General features: G+C 43.2%; 1 pseudogene; it reads left to right on the top strand.

Moving 5' to 3' along the window:
* The first annotated feature begins 3,189 nt into the window (after positions 1-3,189).
* LOC123403541 lies at positions 3,190-17,191 on the top strand (annotated as a pseudogene).
* The last annotated feature ends 2,708 nt before the right edge of the window (positions 17,192-19,899 follow it).

Raw genomic sequence — 19,899 nt, 5'->3', positions numbered from 1 at the left:
ACTCATGTAGTGCCTCCTTGTTCATGTTCTTCTTGATAAGAATCTTTGTTTTTTATGAAGCATTAGAAATATCTTCTAAGCCCTGGAGATAAAACACATGTATAGTGAGTCAATCAGTCAAACTTTACAAACTACAGTATATGAGACACACATTGAACGGACAGAAAATCCAATACTATTTGATATCATCTTCAAATCCAAAAACATCATTTTCTATCAAAACTTTGATACCGGAGATCTAAGTTGGAATCTTCAATACGGAAGGAACCATCAACATGCCTTGGACATAATGCTTTTGCAGCTGCACTACAAAACCATAACATTGATTATCGAGTTAATAAATAACTTGACACGATTCAATGATTAATCATAATCCTGCTGCAGTAGACATCGTCCCATATTCCCAATTTTCATAACCGAGCAATAGCAGCATGGCTACTAATTTTGAAATGCCAAACAAAAATCCTCTCATTGTAACTATAATTTTTTCCGCCGAAATCAAGAAACCCCAAAATTCATAACCCACAAGATTGAATAAAAAAGGAGCAAATTGATCCCTACCAGATCCAGATGACTAGTCTATTTGGATGCTCCTCCTCCGTCGTAGTGTCGCCGCCGCATCGGAGGCAAACACGCAATGGCCTTGCCGTGATTGGGATGGGAGTTTGGGCGTGACGACCTAAAAACCAAGACTGAGCATTGTGCGTTAATTTTTTTGCGGGTAACTCTGAACCTGACACATCAGGCGTTGAACAGGACCAGTGAGGCGCCGGCTACGTGTGAACAATGGTGAAGGGAAAGGTTTACTGAAACGTGTGAATGTTTTTTCCCCTCAAATACATGTCGATTTTTTTATTGAATGCGTGTTATACATTTTTGTAAAAAGGTTGAACATGTTTTATATACGTATTTGAATACATGTTAAACATGTGGAAAATGCACATTGATTTTTTTTTAATGATAAATGATGATTTTTTTTGGGTACAAAGTGATCATTCTGAAACACCCGTTGAACAAAATTCAACAATTTCATGAACGATTTTTGACACGTGCAAACATTTTTTAAGTGTTAGGACATTTCTTTCCTAAATGGAATGAACATTCTTGTATGTTATGGATATGTTTCTAAAATTGTGAGTTTTTTTTTCATTTTATGGTTTTTAAAATTTCATGAAACACATTTTCAAACGTGCCAACATTCTTTAAATGCCATAAACACATTTTTGAACGGTATTAATATTTTTAATAATCATGCCATTTTTTGGAAAACGTCATGAACACCTTATAGAATTTCATGAAAAAAATTAAACGTGTGAAAATTTTAAACGACGAAAACATTTTTGTATGGTATGGAAGTTTTTGAAATTATACGAACTTTTTTAAACGTTCGGTGATTTAATAAAAGATCTACAATAGCGTCACCTGAGGCTAGTCGTCCATCTGTTTCTGTTTTGTTAGAAGCGAGACATAGATGCTCTCAACAAATTGACTTGCTTTTTTTTTATGGAACACTACTAACTCCCCAGTGCACTCATATGGGCCTCATCATCAGGTCAGGCAAAGCCCAGGCCCCTTTGTTGCTGCTGCAGCGCTGCCGAGGCCGACGCCCTCGACCTCGCCGCCGAGGCATCCCCACCCGTTCCAACCCTTGTCGCTGCCGTTTTCTCTCAGCTCTTCCCTCCCGGCCGGCGCCGCCCTTCCTGGATCGTCGTCGGCTCCTCCGAGGCACGGCATTCGTTCCCTTCCCTTCCCTTCCCTTCTCGTGCAACATTGGTTCGATTCTTCCACTAGACCTCTGTTGATTTCGTTCTGTAATGGTGTCTGCGTGAACTCTGCTCTTCCACCATGTACTTGGATCCGTTGATGCACTTTTCCCACTACGTATGATGAGCCTGTGACATCTTCTGTGAAATCCTAGAGGAAATGGCCTGGCATAGTTTTGGTGAAACATGTTCTTTAGTGCCTAGAACTTGTCCTTCCAGATATGAGTTCAGTTCAGAGGTGGACGTTTCAGCTGGCCCTCTTATGCGTATCTGAAGCCTTCAAACCCTTAGCCAGAGTCACCATTTTCCTGTCTAAAGATCGCTAGGGAACAACTGTGAAACGTTCAGTTAACTCTGAACCTGACACATCAGGCATTACACATAACGAGTATCGATGGCCACGTGTGAGTGACGGTGAAGAGAATGTTTTTTTTTCAAATACATGCCGACTTTTTACTGAATACATGTTGAACATTTTATATGCAGGTTAAACATTGTTTAGATAGACGTCGAACTTTTTTTAAATACATGTTGAATATTTATCCGAGTATGTATTAAACATTTGTAAAATGTACATTGATTTTTTTAAAAAAAATTGAAATTTTTGGTACAAAGTGATCATTTTGAAACACCCGTTGAACTCAACAATTGCATGAACTATTTTTGGAACGTGCAAAAGTTTTGTTAAGGGTTCGAACATTTCTTTCCTAAATGAAAGTAACGTTTTTACATGCTACGAACATTTTTCTAAAATTGAGAGAACATTTTTTTCATTTCAGTTTTTTTATTTCACGAAACACATTTTTAAACGCGTCAACATTTTTGAATGGTGTGTATTATTTTTATAAATATGCCATATTTTTTAAAACATCATGAACATTTTATAGAATTTCATGAAAAAATATTAAACATGTGAAAATTTTACACGACAAAAACATTTTTTATGGCATGAAAGTTTTTGAAATTATACAAACTTTTTTAAACTTTCGGTGACTTAAAAAAAAAGATCTACAATAGCGTCACCTAAGGCTAGTCGTCCATCTATTTTGTTAGATGCGAGACAGACATAGATGCTCTCAGCAAATTGACTTGCTTTTTTTTTGGATCACTACTAACTCCCCAATGAACTGATATGGGCCTCATCATCAAGTCAGGCCAAGCCCAGGCCCGCTTTGGTGCTGCTGCAGCGCCGCCGAGGCCGACGCCCTCGACCTCGCCGCCAAGGCATCCCCACCCGTTCCAAACCTTGTCGCCGCCGTTTGTTCTCAGCTCTTCCCTCCCTGCATCGTTGTCGGCTCCTCCGAGGCACGACATTCGTTCCCTTCCCTTCTCGCGCAACATTGGTTCGATTCTTCCACTAGACCTCTATTGATTTCGCTCTGTAATGATGTCTGCGTGAACTCTGCTCTTCCATCATGTACTTGGATCCGTTGATGCACTTTTCCCACTACGTATGATGAGCCTGTGACATCTTCTGTGAAATCCTAGAGGAAATGGCCTGCTTTAGTTTTAGTGAAACATGTTCTTTAGTGCCTAGCATTTTCCCTTCTGAATATGAGTTCAGTTCAGCAGGTGGACGCTTGATTATCTTGTGGTGTTGTAGTTCTAATTGGTATATTTGTAGACTATAATTAGGGCGTCAGATTAATTTGATTTTCCTTGTAACTTTTTGTCTGTTCATGATATGGATACAAGTATTGGGCTTTACATTAGGTGATTGTTCCAAGATGAGCATGTAATTAAGTTACTGATCCAAGATAAGCACATAAATATTTCGACATCCCCTAAAAAAACATAAACCTTTCAACGGCTACGAAAAAGTTCGATGTTTCACTGATGTTTCCTTTTACATTAGGTCTTGAGGACGGCTGTTATTGGGTTATCTTGTTGTGTTCCATTCTAACAGTAGAATCTTTACTTCAGTGCCTGCTGAGCTTTGAGACTGCCCCAAGTTCTGCATCTGATATACTCAATGGACGATCTCCCAGAGGCACTGCTTGCAGAGATCGTCAAGAGGATTACCAAGACAAGTGATCTTAATTCTCTTTCCCTCGTGTTGAAGCAGCTCTTCACCGTCCAGGCGGAGCACAGGGATGCTATCCGCGTTGGCTACGAACTCAACCCTTCAACAGAAGCCTTGGCATCGTTGTTTTCCCGGTTCCCCAATTTGGTGAAAGTAGAAATCAATTACTCTGGGTGGGATTGGGAATCTAGTAATGGGGAGCAGTTGAACAACCAAGGCGTACTTGTTTTATCATCTCACAGCCCCTTGCTATCCGACCTTGCTTTAAGCTTCTGCTCATACATCGATGACACTAGTCTTGGTTATCTAGCTGACTGCAAAAAATTGAGGTCCCTCAGGCTGAACCATGCACCACCAGTCACTTCTACTGGGATTTTTCTGATGGCGGTTAGTTGCAGGTATCTTTCGATTCTCCACCTTGTTGACTGTATGGCAGTAGATAACGGCGAGTGGCTGGAGTACCTTGGGAGGCATGGATCATTGGGAGAACTTGTTGTAAAGGATTGTGATGGAATTGTTGGAAATATGCCCTAGAGGCAATAATAAATTAGTTATTATTATATTTCTTTGTTCATGATAATCGTTTATTATCCATGCTACAATTGTATTGATTGGAAACACAGTGCATGTGTGGATACATAGACAAAACATTGTCCCTAGTAAGCCTCTAGTTGACTAGCTCGTTGATCAGAGATGGTCAAGGTTTCCTGACCATAGGCAAGTGTTGTCACTTGATAACGGGATCACATCATTAGGAGAATCATGTGATGGACTAGACCCAAACTAATAGACGTAGCATATTGATTGTGTCATTTTGTTGCTACTGTTTTCTGCGTGTCAAGTATTTGTTCCTATGACCATGAGATCATATAACTCACTGACACCGGAGGAATGCTTTGTGTGTATCGAATGTCGCAACGTAACTGGGTGACTATAAAGATGCTCTACAGGTATCTCCGAAGGTGTTCGTTGAGTTAGTATGGATCAAGACTGGGATTTGGCACTCCGTATGACGGAGAGGTATCTCGGGGCCCACTCGGTAATGCAACATCACACACAAGCCTTGCAAGCAATGTGACTTAGTGTAAGTAGCGGGATCTTGTATTACGGAACGAGTAAAGAGACTTGCCGGTAAACGAGATTGAAATAGGTATGCGAATACTGACGATCGAATCTCGGGCAAGTAACATACCGAAGGACAAAGGAAATGACATACGGGATTATATGAATCCTTGGCACTGAGGTTCAAACGATAAGATCTTCGTAGAATATGTAGGATCCAATATGGGCATACAGGTCCCGCTATTGGATATTGACCGAGGAGTCTCTCGGGTCATGTCTACATAGTTCTTGAACCCGCAGGGTGTGCACACTTAAGGTTCGACGTTGTTTTATGCGTATTTCAGTTATATGGTTGGTTACCGAATGTTGTTCGGAGTCCCGGATGAGATCACGGACGTCACGAGGGTTTCTGGAATGGTCCGGAAACGAAGATTGATATATAGGAACAAATACTTGACACGCAGAAAACAGTAGCAACAAAATGACACGATCAACATGCTACGTCTATTAGTTTGGGTCTAGTCCATCACATGATTCTCCTAATGATGTGATCCCGTTATCAAGTGACAACACTTTCCTATGGTCAGGAAACCTTGACCATCTCTGATCAACGAGCTAGTCAACTACAGGCTTAGTAGGGACAATGTTTTGTCTATGTATCCACACATGCACTTGTTTCCAATCAATACAATTATAGCATGGATAATAAACGATTATCATGAACAAAGAAATATAATAATAACTAATTTATTATTGCCTCTAGGGCATATTTCCAACAGTCTCCCACTTGCACTAGAGTCAATAATCTAGTTCACATCACCATGTGATTCCAACGAATCCAACACCCATATAGTTATGGGGTCTGATCACGTCTTGCTCGTGAGAGAGGTTTTAGTCAATGGTTCTGAAATTTTCAGATCCGTGTGTTCTTTACAACTCTTTATGTCATCTTATAGATGCTGCTACTATGTGCTATTCGAAAATACTCCAAATATCTACTCTACTATATGAATCCGTTTCACTACTCATAGTTATTCGGATTAGTGTCAAAGCTTGCATCGACGTAACCCTTTACGACGAACTCTTTAACCACCTCCATAATCGAGAAAAATTCCTTAGTCCATCAGTTACTAAGGATAAATTTTGACCGCTGCTAGTGATTCAATCATGGATCACTCTCTGTACCTCTCAACAGACTTTGAGTCAAGGCACACATCAGGTGCGGTACCCAGCATGGCATACTTCAGATTCTACGGCCAAGGCATAGAAGACGACCTTCGTCTATTCTCTTTATTCTGCCGGGGTCAGGTTTTGAGTCTTACTCAAATTCACACTTCACAACGCGACCAAGAACTCCTTCTTTGTTGATCTATTTTGAACTCCTTCAAAAACTTGTCAAGGCATGCATCTTGTTGAAACTCCCATTAAGCGCTTTCGATCTATCTCCATAGATCTTTGATGCTCAACGTTCAAGTAGCGCAATCCAGGTACTCCTTTGAAAACTTCTTTCAAACAACCTTGTAGTAACTTGATCCGATGCTCGATGATCACCATCATCAGCTTTCACTTCAATTGGTGTAGGCGCCACAAGAACAACTTCCTGCGCCCTGCTACACACTGGTTGAAGTGATGGTTCAATAACCTCATCAAGTTCTACCACCCTCCCACTCAATTCTTTCGAGAGAAACCTTTCCTCGAGAAAGGATCCGTTTCTAGAAACAAACACTTTGCTTTCGGATCTGAGATAGGAGATGTACCCAACTGTTTTGGATATCCTATGAAGATGCATTTATCCGCTTTGGGTTTGAGCTTATGTTGGAAATATGCCCTAGAGGCAATAATAAATTAGTTATTATTATATTTCTTAGTTCATGATAATCGTTTATTATCCATGCTATAATTGTATTGATTGGAAACACAATACTTGTGTGGATACATAGACAAAACACTGTCCCTAGTAAGCCTCTAGTTGACTAGCTCGTTGATCAAAGATGGTCAAGGTTTCCTGGCCATAAGCAAGTGTTGTCACTTGATAACGGGATCACATCATTAGGAGAATCATGTGATGGACTAGACCCGAACTAATAGACGTAGCATGTTGATCGTGTCATTTTGTTGCTACTGTTTTCTGCGTGTCAAGTATTTGTTCCTATGACCATGAGATCATATAACTCACGGACACCGGAGGAATGCTTTGTGTGTATCAAACGTCGCAACGTAACTGGGTGACTATAAAGATGCTCTACAGGTATCTCCAAAGGTGTTCGTTGAGTTAGTATGGATCGAGACTGGGATTTGTCACTCCGTGTGATGGAGAGGTATCTCGGGGCCCACTCGGTAATACAACATCACACACAAGCCTTGCAAGCAATGTGACTCAGTGTAAGTTGCGGGATCTTGTATTACGGAACGAGTAAAGAGACTTGCTGGTAAACGAGATTGAAGTAGGTATGCGGATACTGACGATCGAATCTCGGGCAAGTAACATACCGAAGGACAAAGTGAATGACATACGGGATTATATGAATCCTTGGCACTGAGGTTCAAACGATAAGATCTTCGTAGAATATGTAGGATCCAATATGGGCATCCAGGTCCCGCTATTGGATATTGATCGAGGAGTCTCTCGGGTCATGTCTACATAGTTCTCGAACCCGCAGGGTCTGCACACTTAAGGTTCGACGTTGTTTTATGCGTATTTGAGTTATATGGTTGGTTACCGAATGTTGTTCGGAGTCCCGGATGAGATCACGGACGTCACGAGGGTTTCTGGAATGGTCCGTAAACGAAGATTGATATATAGGATGACCTCATTTGGTTACCGGAAGGTTTTCGTGCATTACCGGAAAAGTTTAGGGCTCATCGGTAGTGTACTAGGAGTGCCGGGAGGGGTGCCGGGGACCATCAGGAGGGGTGTCACGCCCCAAAGGGATCTCATGGGCTATGGGAAGAGATAAACCAGCCCCTAGTGGGCTGGAATAAGTTCCCACTAAGGCCCATAAGGTTTGAGAAGGAAAAAACACAAGGTGGAAAGAGTTTCCAAGTGAGAAGGTGGAATCCTACTCCAAGTAGGATTGGAGTAGGACTCCTCCACCTCCAATTTCGGCCAAACCTTTAGGTTTTGAGGCTGCCTCCTCCCCTCCCTCCCTCCTATATATAGTGGGGTTTTAGGGCTGATTTGAGACAACTTTTGCCACGGCAGCCCGACCACATACCTCCACGGTTTTTCCTCTAGATCGCGTTTCTGCGGAGCTCGGGCGGAGCCCTGCTAAGATTAGATCACCACCAACCTCCGGAGCGCCGTCACGCTGCCGTAGAACTCATCTACCTCTCCGTCTCTCTTGCTGGATCAAGAAGGCCGAGATCATCGTCGAGCTGTACGTGTGCTGAACGCGGAGGTGCCGTCCGTTCGGCACTAGATCGGAGCGGATCGTGGGACGGATCGCGGGACGGTTCGTGGGACGGTTCGCGGGGCGGATCGAGGGACGTGAGGAAGTTCCACTACATCAATCGCGTTCACTAACGCTTCTACTGTGCGATCTACAAGGGTACGTAGATCGGAAATCCTCTCTCGTAGATGGACATCACCATGATAGGTCTTCGTGCGCGTAGGAAAATTTTTGTTTCCCATGCGACGTTCCCCAACTAGAGAGATAGAAATTTTTTGTTTCCTATCACTAAAACTATTCTCGACTCACGTGATGATCGGATTTGGATCATGTACCACTCAAATGACTAGAGAGATGTACTTTTTGAGTGGGAGTTCTTAAGTAATATGATTAATTGAACTAATTGTCATGAACATAGTCTAATGGTCTTTGCGAATTATGATGTAGCTTGCGCTATAGCTCTACTATTTTTATATGTTCCTAGAGAAAATTTAGTTGAAAGTTGATAGTAGCAAACTTTGCAGAGGATTGTCCTCGTTGCTGCACAGAAGGCTTATGTCCTTAATGCACCACTCGGTGTGCTGCACCTCGAGCGTCGTCTGTAGATGTTGTGAACATCCGACATACACGTTTCTGATGACTACACGATAGTTCAGTACAACATACTTAATGGCTTAGAAGCAAGGCGCCGAAGACGTTTTGAAACGTCACGGAACATAAGTGATGTTCTAAAGAGATGAAATTGTGATTTCATGCTTGTGCCCTTGTTAAGAGGTACGAGACCTCCGACAAGATTCTTTGTCCACAAAGTAAAGGAGAAAAGCTCAATCGTTGAGCGTGTGCTCAGATTGTCTGAGTACGACAATCCCTTGAATCAAGTGGGAGTTAATCTTCCAGATGAGATAGTGATGGTTCTCCAAAGTCACTGCCACCAAGCTGTGAGAGCTTCGTGATGAACTATAACATATCAAGGATAGATACAATGATCCTTGAGGGATTCGCGATGTTTGACACTGCGAAAGTAGAAATCAAGAAGGAGCATCAATAGTTGATGGTTAGTAAAACCACTAAGTTTCAAGAAAGGTAAGGGCTAGAAGGGATACTTCGTGAAACGGCAAAACAGTTGCTACACTAATGAAGAGACCCAAGATTAAACCCAAACCCGAGACTAAGTGCTTCTGTAATGAGGGGAACAATCACTGAGGCGGAGCAACTCTAGATACTTGGTAGATAAGAAGGCTGGCAAAAGTCGAAAGAAGTATATTTGATATACATGATGTTGATGTGTACTTTACTAGTACTCCTAGTAGCACGAGGGTATTGGATACCGGTTCGGTTGCTAAGTGATTAGTAACACGAAATGAAAGCTACGGCATAAACAGAGACTAGCTAAAGGCGAGGTGACGATACGTGTTGGAAGTGTTTCCAAGGTTGATATGATCAAACGTCGCACACTCCCTCTACCATCGGGATTGGTGTTAAACCTAAATAATTGTTATTTGGTGCTTGCGTTAAGCATGAACATGATTGGATAGTGTTTATTGCAATACGATTATTCATTTAAAGAGAATAATGGTTACTCTATTTTCTTGAATAATCACCTTCAATGGTTTATTAAATCTCGATCGTAGTGTTACACATGTTCATGATATTGGTGCCAAAAGATACGAGGTAATGATGATAGTACCACTTACTTGTGGCACTGCCGCTTGAGTCATGTTGGTGTAAATTGCATGAAGAGGCTCCATGCTGATGGATCTTTACACTTACTTGATTTTGAATCACTAGTGACATGCAAATCATACCACATGAGCAAGGCCTTGTTTTCATTGAGATGAAACAAGATAGTAACTTGTTGGAAGTGATACATTTTGATGTATGCAGTCCAATGGGTAATGAGGCACGCAGTGGATATCATTATGTTCTTACTTCAATGACGATTTGAGTAGATACAAGAGTATTTACTTAATGAATCACAAGTCTGAAATATTGAAAAGTTCAATTCTGTTTTAGGAGTGAAGTTCGTCATAACAAGAGGATAAACTGTCTACGATATGATCATAGAAATGAATATCTGAGTTACGAGTTTTGGTACGCAGTTAAGACAATATGGAAATTGTTTCGCAGTTCATGCCACCTCGAACATCATAGCCACGCACTATTTGGCATGGTGCATGCTATGATGTCTCTTATCGAATTACCACTATCGTTTATGGGTTATGCATTAGAGACAACCGCATTCACTTTAAATAGGGCACCGCGTATTTCCGTTGAGATGACACAGTATAGACTGAGGTTTAGAGAAATCTAAACTGTCGTTTCTTGAAAGTTTGGGGCTTCGACACTTGTGTGAAAAAGTTTCAGTCGAATAAGCTGTTGGGGAACGTCGCATGGGAAACAAAAAAATTCCTACGCGCACGAAGACCTATCATGGTGATGTCCATCTACGAGAGGGGATGAGTGATCTACGTACCCTTGTAGACCGTACAACAGAAGCGTTAGAGACCGCGGTTGATGTAGTGGAACGTCCTCACGTCCCTCGATCCGCCCCGCGAACAATCCCGCGATCAGTCCCACGATCTAGTACCGAACAGACGGCACCTCCGCGTTCAGCACACGTACAGCTCGACGATGATCTCGCCCTTCTTGATCCAGCAAGACAGACGGAGTAGAAGAGTTCTCCGGCAGCATGACGGCGCTCCGGAGGTTGGTGATGACCTTGTCTCAGCAGGGCTCCGCCCGAGCTCCGCAGAAACGCGATCTAGAGGAAAAACCGTGGAGGTATGTGGTCGGGCTGCCGTGGAAAAATCGTCTCAAATCAGCCCTAAAACCTCCGTATATATAGGTGGGAGGGAGGGGGCCTTGCCTTGGGGCTCAAGGAGCCCCAAGGGGGTCGGCCGAGTCCAAGGGGGAGGACTCTCCCCCCCCAAACCGAGTTGGACTAGGTTTGGTGGGAGGGAGTCCCCCTTCCTTCCCACCTCCTCCTTTTTTTTTCTTTCTCTCTTGATTTTCTTCTCCTTGGCGCATAGGGCACTTGTGGGCTGTCCCACCAGCCCACTAAGGGCTGGTGTGTCTCCCCCAAGGCCTATGGGCTTCCCCGGGGTGGGATGCCCCCCCCGGTGAACTCCCGGAACCCATTCGTCATTCCCGGTACATTCCCAGTAACTCCGAAAACCTTTCGGTAATCAAATGAGGTCATCCTATATATAAATCTTTATTTCCGGACCATTCCGGAAACCCACGTGACGTCCGAGATCTCGTCCGGGCCTCCGAACAACATTCGGTAACCAACCATATAACTCAAATACACATAAAACAACGTCGAACCTTAAGTGTGCAGACCCTGCGGGTTCGAGAACTATGTAGACATGACCCGAGAGACTCCTCGGTCAATATCCAATAGCGGGACCTGGATGCCCATATTGGATCCTACATATTCTACGAAGATCTTATCGTTTGAACCTCAGTGCCAAGGATTCATATAATCCCGTATGTCATTCCCTTTGTCCTTCGGTATGTTACTTGCCCGAGATTCGATCGTCAGTATCCGCATACCTACTTCAATCTCGTTTACCGGCAAGTCTCTTTACTCGTTCCGTAATACAAGATCCCGCAACTTACACTGAGTCACATTGCTTGCAAGGCTTGTGTGTGATGTTGTATTACCGAGTGGGCCCCGAGATAGCTCTCCGTCACACGGAGTGACAAATCCCAGTCTCGATCCATACTAACTCAACGAACACCTTCGGAGATACCTGTAGAGCATCTTTATAGTCACCCAGTTACGTTGTGACATTTGATACACACAAAGCATTCCTCCGGTGTCCGTGAGTTATATGATCTCATGGTCATAGGAACAAATACTTGACACGCAGAAAACAGTAGCAACAAAATGACACGATCAACATGCTACGTCTATTAGTTTGGGTCTAGTCCATCACATGATTCTCCTAATGATGTGATCCCGTTATCAAGTGACAACACTTGCTTATGGCGAGGAAACCTTGACCATCTTTGATCAACGAGCTAGTCAACTAGAGGCTTACTAGGGACAGTGTTTTGTCTATGTATCCACACAAGTATTGTGTTTCCAATCAATACAATTATAGCATGGATAATAAACGATTATCATGAACTAAGAAATATAATAATAACTAATTTATTATTGCCTCTAGGGCATATTTCCAACATAAGCTCAAACCCAAAGCGGATAAATGCATCTTCATAGGATATCCAAAACAGTTGGGTACATCTCCTATCTCAGATCCGAAAGCAAAGTGTTTGTTTCTAGAAACGGATCCTTTCTCGAGGAAAGGTTTCTCTCGAAAGAATTGAGTGGGAGGGTGGTAGAACTTGATGAGGTTATTGAACCATCACTTCAACCAGTGTGTAGCAGGGCGCAGGAAGTTGTTCCTGTGGCGCCTACACCAATTGAAGTGAAAGCTGATGATGGTGATCATTGAGCATCGGATCAAGTTACTACAAACCTCGTAGGTTGACAAGGTCGCGTACTACTGCAGAGTGGTAAGGTAACCCTGTCTTGGAGGTCATGTTGTTGAGCAACAGTGAACCTACGAGTTATGGAGAAAGCAATGGTGGACCCGGATTCCGACAAATGGCTGGAAGCCATGAAATCCGAGAGAGGATCCATGTATGAAAACAAAGTGTAGACTTCGGAAGAACTACTTGATGGTCATAGGACTATTAAGTAAAGATGGATCTTTAAAAGGAAGACAGACGATGATGGTGATAAGTCACTACTAATAAAAGCTCGACTTGTCGCAAAGATGTTTCTGACAAGATCAAACCGTTGACTATGATTAGACTTTCTCACTCGTAGCGATGCTGAAAGTCTCTTAGAATTATGTTAGTAGTTGTTGCATTGTTTATGAAATATTGCACATAGGATGTCAAAACATTGTTTCCTCGACGGTTTCCTTGAGCAAACATTGTATGTGATACAACCAGGAGGTTTTGTCGATCCTAAAGATACTAGCAAGTATGCAAGCTCCAGCGATCCTTCAATGGACTGGTGCAAGCATCTCGGAGTTGGAATATACACTTTGATGAGATGATCAAAGATTTTGGGTTTGTACAAGGTTTATGAGAAACTTGTATTTCCAAAGAAGTGAGTGGGAGCACTATAGAATTTCTGATAAGTATATGTGGTTGACATATTGTGGATCAGAAGTAATGTAGAATTTCTGTAAAGCATACAAGGTTGTTTGAAAGAAGTTTTCAAAGGAGTACCTGGATTGCGCTACTTGAACGTTGAGCATCAAAGATCTATGGAGATAGATCGAAAGCGCTTAATGGGAGTTTCAACAAGATGCATGCCTTGACAAGTTTTTGAAGGAGTTCAAAATAGATCAACAAAGAAGGAGTTCTTGGTCGCGTTGTGAAGTGTGAATTTGAGTAAGACTCAAAACCCGACCCCGGCAGAATAAAGAGAATAGACGAAGGTCGTCTTCTATGCCTTGGCCGTAGAATCTGAAGTATGCCATGCTGGGTACCGCACCTGATGTGTGCCTTGACTCAAAGTCTGTTGAGAGGTACAGAGAGTGATCCATGATTGAATCACTAGCAGCGGTCAAAATTTATCCTTAGTAACTGATGGACTAAGGAATTTTTCTCGATTATGGAGGTGGTTAAAGAGTTCGTCGTAAAGGGTTACGTCGATGCAAGCTTTGACACTAATCCGAATAACTATGAGTAGTGAAACGGATTCGTATAGTAGAGTAGATATTTGGAGTATTTCCGAATAGCACATAGTAGCAGCATCTATAAGATGACATAAAGATTTGTAAAGAACACACGGATCTGAAAATTTCAGAACCGTTGACTAAAACCTCTCTCACGAGCAAGACGTGATCAGACCCCATAACTATATGGGTGTTGGATTCGTTGGAATCACATGGTGATGTGAACTAGATTATTGACTCTAGTGCAAGTGGGAGACTGTTGGAAATATGCCCTAGAGGCAATAATAAATTAGTTATTATTATATTTCTTTGTTCATGATAATCGTTTATTATCCATGCTATAATTGTATTGATTGGAAACACAGTGCATGTGTGGATACATAGACAAAACATTGTCCCTACTAAGCCTGTAGTTGACTAGCTCGTTGATCAGAGATGGTCAAGGTTTCCTGACCATAGGAAAGTGTTGTCACTTGATAACGGGATCACATCATTAGGAGAATCATGTGATGGACTAGACCCAAACTAATAGACGTAGCATGTTGATCGTGTCATTTTGTTGCTACTGTTTTCTGCGTGTCAAGTATTTGTTCCTATGACCATGAGATCATATAACTCACTGACACCGGAGGAATGCTTTGTGTGTATCAAATGTCGCAACGTAACTGGGTGACTATAAAGATGCTCTACAGGTATCTCCGATGGTGTTCGTTGAGTTAGTATGGATCAAGACTGGGATTTGTCACTCCGTATGATGGAGAGGTATCTCGGGGCCCACTCGGTAATGCAACATCACACACAAGCCTTGCAAGCAATGTGACTTAGTGTAAGTAGCGGGATCTTGTATTATAGAACGAGTAAAGAGACTTGCCGGTAAACGAGATTGAAATAGGTATGCGGATACTGACGATCGAATCTCGGGCAAGTAACATACCGAAGGACAAAGGAAATGACATACGGGATTATATGAATCCTTGGCACTGAGGTTCAAACGATAAGATCTTCGTAGAATATGTAGGATCCAATATGGGCATCCAGGTCCCGCTATTGGATATTGACCGAGGAGTCTCTCGGGTCATGTCTACATAGTTCTCGAACCCGCAGGGTCTGCACACTTAAGGTTCGACGTTGTTTTATGCGTATTTGAGTTATATGGTTGGTTACCGAATGTTGTTCGGAGTCCCGGATGAGATCACGGACGTCACGAGGGTTTCTGGAATGGTCCGTAAACGAAGATTGATATATAGGATGACCTCATTTGGTTACCGGAAGGTTTTCGTGCATTACCGGAAAAGTTTCGGGCTCATCGGTAGTGTACTAGGAGTGCCGGGAGGGGTGCCGGGGACCATCAGGAGGGGTGTCACGCCCCAAAGGGATCTCATGGGCTATGGGAAGATATAAACCAGCCCCTAGTGGGCTGGAATAAGTTCCCACTAAGGCCCATAAGGTTTGAGAAGGAAAAAACACAAGGTGGAAAGAGTTTCCAAGTGAGAAGGTGGAATCCTGCTCCAAGTAGGATTGGAGTAGGACTCCTCCACCTCCAATTTCGGCCAAACCTTTAGGTTTTGAGGCTGCCTCCTCCCCTCCCTCCCTCCTATATATAGTGGGGTTTTAGGGCTGATTTGAGACAACTTTTGCCACGGCAGCCCGACCACATACCTCCACGGTTTTTCCTCTAGATCGCGTTTCTGCGGAGCTCGGGCGGAGCCCTGCTAAGATTAGATCACCACCAACCTCCGGAGCGCCGTCACGCTGCCGGAGAACTCATCTACCTCTCCGTCTCTCTTGCTGGATCAAGAAGGCCGAGATCATCGTCGAGCTGTACGTGTGCTGAACGCGGAGGTGCCGTCCGTTCGGCACTAGATCGGAGCGGATCGTGGGACGGATCGCGGGACGGTTCGTGGGACGGTTCGCGGGGCGGATCGAGGGACGTGAGGACGTTCCACTACATCAACCGCGTTCACTAACGCTTCTACTGTGCGATCTACAAGGGTACGTAGATCGGAAATCCTCTCTCGTAGATGGACATCACCATGATAGGTCTTCGTGCGCGTAGGAAATTTTTTATTTCCCATGCGACGTTCCCAACAGGAATCAGCCAGTATGATCTCTTAATGTTTGGCCCAGGATGGTCGAACCTCCAAAAGTTTGAGTTCGAGGTTAATGGAAATTCAAGGCTGACAGGGGCCACTGACCCTTCCTACATGCCTGCCTACACATGTACTTATGACATCTGCTGTGATAGCTTGAAGGATCTTAGGTTGGCTTATATTATAACCAAGCCAGAAACTGGACTTCGTTTTCTCCTTGGGAAGTGCAAAGCATTGGAGACACTTTACCTGGAGTATGTTATTGGTCTAAAAGAGAATGAGATGATTGCATTATTCCAGAGGTGCAGCAACCTTAAAACAATCTCACTTCGACTCATTCCTCTCTATTGTGAAGATTATGAGTTTAGGACGCCATTGACTGATGTTAGCCTTAAGGCTCTAGCTCTCAGCTGCTCTATGCTTCAGGTTGTTGAGCTCACCTTTGCATTTTTGTGAGCCCAGATATCCTTCTCAAATAGGCTTCACACAAGAGGGTATTGTAACACTCATCCAATCATGTCCGATTCGTGTTCTTGTGCTAAATGGTGCCAGCATTTTTTATGACGAGGGGATGAAGGGCCTCTCATCCTCACAGTTTCTGGAGAATCTTGAGCTCGTGGATTGCAACTCTATAACTGATGCTGGTATAAATTTCATTATACAGGCTCCTTGCTTGAGTAGTCTCACGCTTCGCAAATGTGAGAAAGTGAGAGATGAGGGAATGGCTGCGTTGGCACGTTCACAGAAGTTAGAGTCACTGACCGTTATAGGCTGCTGTCTGATCTCTCAGGAAGGTGTGCAGGGAGCCGCCAGATCTGTCTGCTTCTCATCAGAGATTCAAAGCCACGACAGTCTAAACGGAACGAACAAAAACAGAAACAGGAAAAGAGGTCGGCTGCCCTAAGTCCAGTCTTTGGCTATTAATTCGTGTTTGTTATATATCAGCAGAAGTTGGAAACCGCAAAAATGTGAAAGTAAATTTGGTGGACAGTTGCACCTACCATTTCGTTGCGACAATGTTCCAATATATGCTTCAAATGTTCTAGTCCTGTTTTGATAATGCGAGATCTGTGTTAGGAATTTGCTAGAGTTCTTGCGTATGTTATGGCAGTAGCTTCGATTTGTAATCTCTTTTCATTGCTTGTATCTTTGATTGAGATCTACAAGCATTGCACCATTTTATTCATATAGCTTCTGTGTTTGGATTTCAAACGAATATCAGGTTCTCTTGGCTGCTTGTGCAACATTTAAGGTTCAGGCATCATCGAGCACATTAAGTCCGGAGATTAGATCTGCTAACCATTTCTGTACAGTGGTTTTTGCGTTAGACATGAATTTTCATAACTTATCAATGCATGCGCTGATGCGCACATATATGAAACAAAGCAAACATGTTACGAACGCGCACTTATGTATACACCGTAGTCCACGCCATCGTCAGCCGGCTCCTCTTCCCATGCCATCGCCGCCATGTGCCACCAACTCCTCCACCCGCGCCATTGCCACCTTTAAACGATAGAGTGATAAGAGGGGAAAGAGGATTGGGTGGCTGTAGGTGGGCCGAGTGGGCTGGCTATGACGTGGAGCGGGGTGACCGGGCATGTCTACACCTCGTCTTGTTATTGGTTTGAGCACTGCCGGTTATCATTCCGGATGTTTAGGAAGAAATCTAGTTGGATTGCTTTTTTCTGACTAGACGGACCGACCGAATCGCATTGTAGATGCGATTACCCATTGGTATCACTAGAAAAGGGATGTACTCCCTTCGTCCGATGAAAAATTGTACATATAAAGTTTATAATAAATTATGAAATGAAGTAAAAATTGCATTGAAAAGGTGCAAGCGGACATCTCTAATCTCCAATGAGCTAAGTGCATGTAAAAATTAAGAAGACTATGAGTAAAATATTATTGCTTTTGATGATCGTGTGATGAGGAAAAAGGATTTTTTTTACTTTTATGGACAACTTTTAAAGCTAAAGGTACATTCTTCACCGGAGGAAAGAAGTATGCACATATGCGACATTGCAAGCGGGGTTTGTGGGTGTTGGGGCCAGCAGGAGAACACCAAGAACACGCGAATCATACTGTTTTGTTTGACCAAAATAGAGAAAGGTGAGGCGCAAATCTTTGAGTTTCTTGTGTTACCAAACGGTCCAAGCTCATAGCCAACTGTTGGATGTAAGGCATTGTCATGTCACATATAGCCCATCTTATAGCTAACATGTACAATAGTTGGTTTCAAAAGTGTAGTACTATTTTTTTACTATATGACCCACCTTTCACTCTCATAAAGTATCTAGGAGCACGTGCTAGAGCTGGCTTTTAACTAAGAGCCCACTTACCTTCTTTCTCCCCTTCTCTTCCCTTCAAGTAAGTATAAATATATTATTTTATTTTTTATAGCCAGCTGACTCAGCTCTATTGTACTTGCTCTAAGATAATTACCTCAGTTAAGAAACTATCTCGATGACTGCCTCGATCTTGGCAACGCTAGTCTCGATGTCACTTGCGGAAAGAAAACAAGGGTAAAGATGAAAAAACCCTCACATGCCACTTGCGGAAAGAAAACAACTAATGGACAAGTATGTGTTGCACGAGAAACAAGTTTCATAGAGTAAGTTGCGTCGAACGGTCAGGGATGGAAAAAGTGTTAGATCGGACGTTCCATCAGACCAGAGTGGGTATACTACCTTCTTTTCAGTTTATAAGGCTTATAAATCATCAATCTACCTATATAGTAGTGCTGTTTGCCCTTCTTCAACTTAGCTCCACCCATGGCTTCTTCTTTGATGGCTTCATCCGTGTTTAAGCTGGGCGCCATCGTCCTCTGCGCCGTGCTCGCCGCGTCGTCCATGCGGCGAACGGCGCCGCCGCAGGACTGCGACTCGCTCTGCGAGACCGCGTGCTCCTACCTCGAGTCGGCCGCGTGCAACGGCCTCTGCATCGTCCCCGCCGGCGTCTCCTCCGAGAGACCGACATGCCAGTCCTGCAAGGAGGCGACCAAGAAGTCCTGCAACACCGAGTGCGTCAGCATGTGCAACACCACGCCGGACTCGCCGTCTAGCTGTAGTGCGAGCGAGTAGATCGATCGATGCAGCCAGGCAAGGTCAGGGTCAGCTAGCCGGCCGGGGAGGAAGCCAGCTACCGCCGGCAGGATGCATCCGTGTTGTGTTGCACTCCTAATTTTGTTTGTTTCTCTAAATTTCTGTATTGCTGTGCTATGGATTCCGGCTAGATTCATATGTGTGTTCTTGCTGGATTTCGGCTTGTCTGTAATAAGATGAACATCACTAACCGGCCAAACTACTGATTGTTGCTTGTTTGGCACTGGTAGTCAGAGACTAATGCTTATTTGCCACCCGCCGGTAGTAAGTTTTCTCGTAATCCATCTATACTCTCGAATGTTATTTGGATTTAGTTTACAGTTTAGAACTTGGGATTTATGTGTTTAGGGGCTTTGTCTCGAACTTGTTTTTAGGTTTATAAAGTTTTTGTTGTGTCATGTATGTGAACATAAGTAGGCTAATCAGGGTCCTCGCATATATACACACATGAATGTCTGAACTTTGAGTCGGTCGCCAACCACGAGCTTTGCCAGCCGCATCTTATGAGACAAGGTTTGATGTGACAGCGGTGCGGGATCCTCATTGGACACACGTCGCGCAAAGGAGGTGGTAGAAGAAGCCAACTTATCCATCGGTTTAGGGGAAGTATTTCCTGTAATTATGGTTGTTTTGTAATATATATTTTTGGAAGGAAGTTTTGTAATATTATTTAAAGTCTATAAAGAATTTCATGATATTCTAACAGAATTTAAATATCTCATATTAATACAATGTAATTTATAGCTCATTCAATACATGACTT

Source organism: Hordeum vulgare, chromosome 6H, assembly GCF_904849725.1.
Source record: "Hordeum vulgare subsp. vulgare chromosome 6H, MorexV3_pseudomolecules_assembly, whole genome shotgun sequence".
In the NCBI taxonomy this organism is placed as follows: domain Eukaryota; kingdom Viridiplantae; phylum Streptophyta; class Magnoliopsida; order Poales; family Poaceae; genus Hordeum; species Hordeum vulgare.
The sequence above is the reverse complement of the archived record's forward strand: the minus strand, read 5'-3'. Positions and strand labels throughout refer to the sequence as shown.